The sequence below is a fragment of the Solanum pennellii genome, chromosome 3 (genome assembly GCF_001406875.1).
Source record: "Solanum pennellii chromosome 3, SPENNV200".
Classification (NCBI taxonomy): domain Eukaryota; kingdom Viridiplantae; phylum Streptophyta; class Magnoliopsida; order Solanales; family Solanaceae; genus Solanum; species Solanum pennellii.
Window position 1 is genome coordinate 11062936 of NC_028639.1, and position 10229 is coordinate 11073164.

Below are 10229 nucleotides of genomic sequence, written 5' to 3' on the forward strand. Positions count from 1 at the left end.
GATGATGGCAGATACATATGGCAACTATTTAAAGCTTACATACCTTCCTATGCTCGAGGATATCAATATAGTTAGCTCTTATAGTTAGGGGTAGTGCGGCAGTAGCATGCTTGTATCGTTTTCTCTATAAGGCCTCAAAGAGTAACCAAAACGAGATAGCTGGATTTCTACCATTACTTCAGGCATATTTAATAACTACATCAATTCTTTATAAATATTTCTTCTAGTTTATAATATCATAAATATATATTTATATATTATGTTTAGATTTGGGCATGGGAGAGAGTTATTATCCTCATACCTCAGGTAATAGCACAAAGGCGAAAATAATTTTATTGCTTGTTTACCTAGGGGTCCACATGCTACTAGATGGTTTGCACATTTTAGTTGGACTGATAAAAGCATGTGTTGAATGTTTTTAGAGATGCACTTGATTCCACGACAAAGGATCAGGTATGATGGTATACCCTTTTTTTTAAAAAAAATAATTATGTATATATTTAGTTGAAACTCATTTCTTTTCTCTTTATTTGTTTATTTGGGAACCATATTCGGATTACTTAAGTGAAGTCAACCCGATTGATGTCGAATTGGACAAGACATATGGCATGTAAGAGCTCCAATTTTTTGTTGGGATATCGTCGAGGTTTACTTGCCTGATCGAGTAATGAGACAATTTGGATTAAAACAAAGGATACCAACTCCATTTCTATTCGATGCCACACATTTTCACCATGATCGTAGGGGCAGACCAAATACAAATTAGAAGTTGGAGCATGCACAATGGTTGCCTCTTTGGAACAAACGACTTCAATATATTTGTGATGTCCGGTCAATCGTGAACCACTTCTATATGACGAGCCTTACCTTATTTGGTTTAGACAAATTACTCGTTTTGTTATGGGTAATCCTGCTCAGTGTCCTCAACAAAAAAAGGTTATGTGCTAAATTCAACGGCATATGAAACAATGTAATGTATTAGATTCGGTGTGTTTGTGATTTATATTTTGAGGATAATATTACTTCTTCTCGAAAATTTTGACTTTGGAATATTGTCACCTATGTTTTTTATTAAAAAATATTATATAAGTGCTTCATATTGATCTTTCTTTGAGCATATGTTAGAAAAAAGAATGGAAAATTTTTGTAAGAAAAAGAACTGATCTTTGTGTAGGTGCGTCATATTCATTCTATGGTTGATAGAGCAAAAGCACTTGGTGATCAGCCATCAATGGAGGATTTATACATATTTCGTGCAATTGTCCGGAATGAAGGAGAAAAATGCTTGACATATGTGCACGAGGCTGCTAGGATTATGTACAAGCCAATTATAGAAGAGATGATATACATGATGATCATTTACATCCCCGGGTTTGTAGGCGTGAAAAAAGTGGTGTTGCTGGTAGGAGGGCTCGTGTTGTTGAGAAAGGATAAGCACCTATTAAAATGGATGAATCAATCTCCGAAGATGATCACACAACTTGTGATATTAGTTTCATTTCAGGGGACCAAACTCAAGAGTTCGCTCCCGGGGCATCAGGTATGACATATCAACCAACAAATACTGATATTGTTCCATACACGACATCATATATATTAAGGTATTCAAGTCTTTCATCACTTGAGAATGTATTTGATGGTTCTCGCCTTAAACATTTTGAGAATGCCCCCAACTTTAATTCATCACCTGGGCTGCCAATGTCCATTAAGACCCCTGATGTTGTTAATCAACTAGAGGACTCCAACGATGAAGTGGAGAATGCAAACAAATATGGTGAACCAGCGATGAAGGAGAAGCGTATGATATTTCCTAAGAATTGTGAACTGGTACTATTAACATCTTTATATTATTTTTTGGAAATAAATGCTCCTCTGTTTAGTCGAATAATTGAAAATTACTCTTGCTTGTCAGGGATTCACTATCTTTACTAGCATGACTAAAAAAATAAGCAAAGAGAAACAAAGAACTGTAATTGAGAGGTTTCAGGTATCCAAACTTAATTAATACTTGAAACTTTAGAGTAGTAAACTAGATGTGCTAACACTGCTGGTATAACTATGAAATTTCACTATATTAGTTTAGCATTTAGCATAGAAACTGAGCTAGATTATCTGATGAAACTAATGTTAAACGGAAGCACCAATGTGATCGGTAACACCAATTTAACTTTACCTTAATTTTAATAGTTTTTTCCTTTTCAGTTCTTAGTTATTTCTGTTGTCCAAGAAAATTGCACATATAACAGTTAAGTTGGAATTTTGTTGTCCAAAGATAAATTATTAATGGAAATCTGGTGTAACATCTCATAACTCGTAGTATCCTAGAATAAGTAATAAGCTAAGAAACTAAAAATTTTCACTTTTCGAAAGAAAAGGAAAAATCTGGAAAATTTCCTAAAGTTAAGAAAATGAGTTTTGGTCATTTCCAAATGGACATAACTTTTAGCTCAAGATGATTTAGAGTTAGTTCTTTATATGGTTGGAAATCCCTTCGAAAGCATCGACGTTGAGTTTTCATGATTTCGATATCGTATGAGGGAGATATGCCTTTCGAAAGTTGGGTTGTTGATTAAGGAAAGTCCAATCTGGATTCAAGAAAGGGCAAACTATTCTTTTTACCCATTTATTTCCTAATCCGTTTTAAGAGTTTAATAGGGGTAAAAATTAGTTTTAGTTCAGATTATAAAAGTTCTTGAACGCTTAAGGTTTGGGAGAAGAGAGAAGAGAAGAAGGAGAAGGGAGAAAGATCAAGATTTCGCCAAGAACGCCAATGGGATTTTCAGTGGAATTCGTCGTAAGTGATACTTATCAAGGTATGTGAGCTCTTTCGCGTTGGGTTAATTCATCCACACAAAAATCTTGTTTCAGTTCAGAAGTTTTCGAATTGATTACATGACTAGAAGTGAATTCTTGATAATCTCGTTGAATCCCTTTTTGGTTGAATTGATTGAATGCCCATTGATGTTGATTAGTAGTTTCTGATGTTGTTTTAAGTTAGATTTGATAGGTATTGAAGGTATTAATGATCCTAGGGGTTTAAGGATGAAGCCATGGAGGTTTAGGCGATTTAGGGCCATATAACGAGTTGAAAAATTCGTCAAATGCACGTGGCCAAGGCCAGGCGCATCGCCCCTGTAGTGCGCCGGAAAAAGGCTTCGGTCAACTGGGGCCTGGTGAGGCGCGCCACCAGTGAGCCGAAACCAAGCCTAAGTCAGTGGTGAGCTTCCTTGCATTCCAGAGGACTCTTTTACTACTTTCTAGTCTTTTTATTTATATAATGTTGCGGGGTTTGTCTCAACATTCATCTTAGTATTATAGAGGCTTTATAGACAGATAGTCAGTTAGATAATCAATTTTGAGTCTTTCTTTATTTTGCATTTCACATATTCTATTTTAAGACTATAATGCCATTATACCCAAGATATTTTATTTCAAGTGTCTTGTGAGAACGATATTTACTCATTATTGAGTTATGTCTTCCGCTGAGTTAAGTAAGTCAGGCCAAGGATTTGCTCAAGTGTAGAAATGGTCATTGGGTGCCGTCGACTTCCAGGTGTAGGCTTGGGGTGTGACAAACTTGGTATTAGAGCACAGAGTTGAAGAGTCCTAGGCAGTCTATAAAGTCATGACCGTAAGTCTTAATTATCGGTGTGAAGCACGCCAAACCTATGGTTATGAAGGTACAACATTTTGGAATTCCTCACTTCTTTCATATTTCATTTTATGAATTAGATTTTATCTCTAAACATTTTCTCTCTAATTCGTGCTTGCGCGGTTCCAGATCATCATGCCTCTATGAAAAGCAGCAAGAGATCGTCTATCTATAATGAATGTTAAGGATCTAGAGGGACCGAATACACTTAAGGTGCAACCTCAAGGAGAAGTCACCAACGTTGAGTCCCGCGAGGCTATCTTGATGTTAAGCCAAGCAGTGACTAACCAAGTCGGGCACCAGAGAGGGGCTCGACAAGAAAAGGTTGACACCTCGACGATTTGTGAATTCCTAAGAATGAATCCTCCTTGTTTCACCAGTTCGAGCACTACTGAGGATCCAGAGAATTTCGTTGAGGACCTGAAGAAGGTTTTTGATGTGATGCATGTCATAGAAGGTGAAAGGGTTGATCTAGCTGCATATCAACTAAAGAATATGGCTAGGATGTGGTTCGATCATTGGAAGGAGGAAAGATATGATGATGCACCATATCCGAGTTGGACTTGATTTGAAGAAACTTTCTTCGGGTGTTTCTTTACCCAAGAACTGAAAGAGGCAAAGGTACGAGAGTTCTTTTCCCTGAAGTAGGACACCTTGAGTGTAAATGAATATGGGTTGAAGTTCACCCAGTTGTCCCGCTATGCTTCTAAAATGCTTAAGGACACGAGGAGTAGGATGAGCCTGTTTGTAGCTAGATTGGGTCGTGCTTCAAGCAAAGAGGGCAGAGTTGCAATGATGATACTCGACATGGACATATCCAGATTGATGGTCTATGTGCAGTACGTTGAAGAGGAGAAGCTAAGGGACAGAGAAATCTAAGACTAGGAATGAGTCAAGTAGAAGAAGGGTAATGACAACCGGTCATCATTTCAGCAGAAAAAGAAGGGACCTGTTCCATCATCGGCTAGTGCACCTGCACCCAAGAACAAGGGTGAGTACAACAATCAGAGTTTCAGAGTTAAACCTACTTATTCTCAGGGTAGCGTGGCACAAGGGGGTAGTAAGCCTACTGCATGCGCCAAGTGTTGGTAGAAACCATTCAAGTACTTGTCGTGATGGCTCCACTTTGTTTCAAGTGTGGTCAAAATGGACATTTCATGAAAGAGTGTCCAAAGAACATATAGGGACATGGTAATGGGGGCAATAGAGCCCAATCTTTATCAGTTGCTCCACTATACAAAGCTTTACCTAGAGGATCCACTTTTGGTATTCGCGAAGGGGCAAACTGCCTCTATGCAATCAATAGCCGCCAAGAGCAAGAGAACTTTCCAGATGTTGTCACGGGTATGATCAGAGTCTTTAGTTTTGATGTTTGTGCTTTGTTAGACCTAGAATCAAGTTTACCTTTTGTAACTCCATATGTTGCAATTCATTTTGAGGTTCTTCCTGAGAAACATTGTGAACCTTTCTGTGTTTCTACTCCAGTTGGAGAGTCTATTCTAGCAGAAAGAGTCTATCGTGATGGTTCTGTTTCTATCAATCACAAGAACACCATGAATGATCTAGTAAAGTTAGACATGGTTGATTTTGATGTCATTCTAGGTATGGACTGACTTCATTCCTGTTATTCATCAAGAGATTGTAGAACTCGAGTTGTCAAGTTTCAGATTCCTAATGAGCCAGTTATAGAGTGGAGTAGTAGTTCAGCAGTGCCTAAGGGTCATTTTATTTCGTACCTTAAGGCGAGAAAGTTAGTTTCAAAGTGGTACATATATCACTTAGTCTAAGTTCATGACTCAAGTTCTAAGGTACCTTCCCTTCAGTCAGTTCCTATAGTAAAAGAGTTTCCAGATGTTTTTCCTGATAATCTACCCGAAGTCCCTCTTGATAGAGAAATATACTTCGGCATAGACATCATTCCAAATACTCGTCCTATATCTATTCCTCCATATAGAATGGCGTCTGCTAAGTTAAAAGATTTGAAAGAACAGCTGAAAGATATGTCGGATAAAGGTTTTATTCGACCAAGTGGTTTACCATGAGGTGCTTCGGTCTTGTTTGTAACAAAGAAATATGGTTTCCTTAGTATGTGTATAGACTACCGCCAAATTGAATAAGGTTACCATCAAGAATAAGTATATTTTCCCAAGGATATATGATCTTTTCGATCAACTTCACCTGTTTCTCAAAAATTGATGCTACCATCAGTTAAGAGTTAGGGAATGTGACATTCCAAAGACAACCTTTAGAACCAGATATGGGCATTATGAGTTTTCGGTTATTTCTTTTGGTTTGACCAGTGTGCCTGCAACATTCATGGATCTTATGAATAGAGTTCCAAACCTTATTTATATCGGTTTGTTATCGTCTTCATTGATGGCATACTCATTTATTCAAGGAATGAGGAAGACCATGCTAGTCACATCTAAGTAGTACTTCAGACTTTGAAAGAAAAGGAGTTGTATGCCAAGTTCTCCAAGTGTGAGTTTTGGCTTAAGTCTGTGGAATTATTGGGCCACATAGTTTCTGGTGATGGGATTAGAGTTGATACCCAAAAGATAGAAGAAGTTTAGAGTTGACCTAGACCCACGTCTCCAACTAATATAAGGAGTTTCTTGGTGTTGGCTGGATACTATTGAAGGTTTGTTGAGGGTTTTTAGTCTATTTTATCTCCTTTGACCAAGTTGGCTCAGAAGACAGTTAAATTTCAATGGTCTGAAGCTTGTGAGAAAAACTTTAAGGAGTTGAAGAAGAGGTTGATTTCTGCACCAGTTTTGATATTAGAAGAGGGTACTCAAGGTTTTGTGGTATATTGTGATGCATCAAGATTTGGTTTGGGTTGTATGTTACTGCAGAATGTCAAGGTCACAGCTTATACCTCCAGACAGTTGAAGGTTCATGAGAAAAATTACCCAACCCACGACTTGGAGTTGGCTATAGTGGTATTCACCTTGAAGATGTGGTGTCACTACTTGTATGGCGTTCATGTTTATATATTCACTAATACAAGAGCCTACAATATGTGTTCACCCAGAAAGAGCTAAATCTCAGACAGAGGAGGTGACTAGAATTGCTCAAGAATTATGACATGAGTATTCTTTACCACCCAGGTAAGGATAACATGATTGCTGATGCTTTAAGCAGATTATCTATGGGGAGTACCAACCATGTCGAGGAAAAAAAGAGGGAGTTAGCCAAAGATGTGCACATACTCACACGCCTGGGAGTCAGACTTATGGATTCCATAGAAGGAGGGATAGTGGTGACCAATGAGACTGAGTCATCACTAGTTTCAAAGTTGAAAGAAAAGTAAGAAAAACGACCCATTTTGCTTAATTTGAAGGTGAATGTTCATAAGAAAAGAGTATTGGCTTTTGAACAAGGGGGAGATGGTGTTCTAATATATCAAGGTAGGTTGTGTGTACCTAGGGTTGATGGACTCCAAGAGAGGATCATAGAGGAAGCTCATAGCTCTAGATACTCCATTCATCCGGGTTCCACCAAGATGTACCGCGACTTGAGAGAGGTATACTGGTGAGAAGGTATGAAGAAGGACATTGCTGAGTTTTTGCCAAGTGCCCTAATTGCCAACAAATGAAAGTAGATCACCAAAGGCCTCGAGGTTCGGCTCAAAATATAGAACTTCTGGAATGAAATTGGGAGATGATTAATATAGAATTCATCACAGGTTTACCAAGGTCTTTCAGGCAGCATGATTTGATTTGGGTAATTGTCGATAGGATGAAAAAATTAGCCCATTTTTTGTTGGTAAAGACCACTCATTAGGAAGAGGATTATGCAAAGTTATACATCCAAGAGGTGGTAAGACTTCATGGGGTCCCAGTGTCGATCATTTCAGATAGAGGTTCACAATTCACTACTCAGTTCTGGAAGTCTTTCCATAAAGGTTTGGGTTCAAAGGTGAACTTAAGCATTGCTTATCATCCTCAGACGGATGGGCAAGCAGAGCGTACTATCCAGACCTTATAAGATATGTTGAGGGCTTGTGTGATTTATTTCAAGAGGAATTGGGATGATAACCTACCTCTCATTGAGTTCGCTTATAACAATAGCTACTATTCGAGCATCCAAATGGCTCCATATGAAGCTCTGTACGGGAGAAGATGTAGATCTTCTATTGGGTGGTCCTAAGTTGGTGAAGCAGGGTTGATAGGACCATATATATTTCACCAAGTCATGGAGAAGGTGAAGGTGATTCAAGAGACATTGAGACGACACAGAGTCGTTAAAAGTCCTATACATATGTTAGGAGGAGGTCGTTGGAGTTTGAAGTGGATGATTGGGTATTTCTGAAAGTTTCACCAATGAAGGGCATTATGAGGTTTGGTAAGAAGGGTAAAAGTAGTCCTCGGTAAATTGGACGTTATAGGATATTCAATAGAGTTGGCAATGTAGCTTATGAGTTGGAGCTACCACAAGAATTAGCAGCGGTCCATCCGGTATTTCATGTTTCCATGTTGAAAAAGTGCATGGGTGATCCTTCATTAATTGTACCAACTAAGAATGTTGGGATTAAGGATATATTGTCCTATGAAGAGATTTTGGTTCAGATTTTAGATCGGCAAGTTCGCAAGTTGAGAACAAAGAAGGTTGCGTTAGTCAAGGTCCTTTGGAGGAATTAATTTATTGAAGAAACAACTTGGGAAGCTGAAGAGGATATGAAGAAAAGAGATAAACATCTTTTTGAATCTAGAGAAAATGCAGATCAAGGTACTAATTCTCTTCTTAAGTACCTTATAGACTATGAGTAAGCATGTTGTAATTGCTTTTGATTTTGAGTGTTGAATTTGATGTTACTATTCTTAGCATAGTGAAAAATTCTCATTCGAGGGCGAATTTTCTCAAGGGAGAGATATTGTAACATCTCGTAACTTGAATTAGCCTAGAATAAGCTAAGAAACTAAAATTTTTCACTTTAGGAAAGGAAAGGGAAAATCTGGAAAAATTCCTAAAGTTAAGAATGTGAGTTTTCGTCATTTCCAAATAGCCATAACTCCTAACTCGGGATCATTTAGAGTAAGTTCTCTATATGGTTGGAAATCCCTTCAAAAGATATTTCCGACGGCACCGAGATTGCACAATTTTGATATTGTATGAGGGAAATATGTCTTTGGAAGTTAGATTGTTGAGTAAGGAAAGTCCGATCCGGATTTAATAAAGGGCAAACTAGTCTCTTTACCCATTTATTTCCTAATTCGTTTTAAGAGTTTAATAGGGGTAAAATTAAGTTTTAGTTTAGATTAGAAAAGTTCTTCCACGCTTAAGGTTCGGGAGAAGAGAGAAGAGAAGAAGGAGAAAGGAGAAAGATCAACATTTCGCCAAGAACGCCAAGGGATTTCGAGTGGAATTCGTTAGGGGTGATCCTATCAAAGTATGTTCACAATTTCATCTTAGGTTGATTCATCCGCACACCAAGCTTGATTCAGTTCAGAAGTTTTAGAATTGATTACATGACTAGAAGTGAATTCTTGATAATCTCGTCGAATCCCTTTTTGATTGAATTGATAGAATGCCCATTGATGTTGATTGTAGTTTCTGATGTTGTTTTTTATTTGAATATGATGGGTATTGAATTTATTAATGATCCTAGGGTTTTGGAGATAAAAGCAGGGAGGTTTAGACAATTAGGGCTAGAGAACAAGTTGAAAAGTTCATCATACGCACCTGGGCAAGGCCAGGCGCATCGTCTTTGTAGTGCGCCAGAAGAAGATTTAAGCAAACTGGGGCCTGGCGCGGCGCGCCACCTGTGCGTCAGAACCAAGCCTCAATCAACTGAGGCTGGCGCGGCGCGCCACCTGGGCACCCGAACCAAACCTTAGTCAACTGAGGTTGGAGCGGCGTGCCACTTGTGAGCCCGGATCGGCGTTTTTCACCAACTTTTTGTAGTTTAACCCTTTTAATTCCGATGATTCTAATGTAACACTTTGAAAATCCAACACGTGTCGTAAAGCTTAAAATAGGTGTCATGAGGTCTAAGTTTTGTTTTTAAGTCCATTATAATGAATATAGGTCATTTAGGAAGTTTAAGAACCAAAACGTCCAAGAACATCCATGACATCCATAAGTTGGTTAAAAGTGGTACTAGTGTGCCTTAGCCTATTTGACTAGATCTTAGGAGTCAGAAATTTATGAAAAATGGTGAAAGGGTATCTAATAGACGTTTAAGTTGTTTCATGGTCGAAACGTCCGGGTACGACTCCCCAAGGACCAACCAAGGGCCCTTGAGAAGGACCCCTGCAGTTTGAGGCAACACTGCCTGGCAATGTGCATCGACGGGACAAGGGACGGCCCATGTGTGATCGACGGGCGTAGATGCCACCGTCGTCCCACACTTAGACAATTCGAGGAAGCCCCTCGCCTGCACAATCTCTGAACTTACCTACGGAGTGCAGGACGGAGGGGAGACCAACCCATCGACTCACAGACGGCCCGTCGACGGGGTTCCTTCTGTAAGGGTCTTGACTTTGCTGCACATTTTAAATGTTAATTCAATTAATTAATTAAGTGGTTTAGGGGTTATTTAGGGATTAAGGAGACTAATTAACTAACTTAAATC

General features: G+C 38.7%; 1 pseudogene; it reads left to right on the plus strand.

The window, feature by feature from the left end:
- Positions 1 to 1446: 1446 nt before the first annotated feature.
- LOC107013193 lies at positions 1447 to 9492 on the plus strand (annotated as a pseudogene).
- The last annotated feature ends 737 nt before the right edge of the window (positions 9493 to 10229 follow it).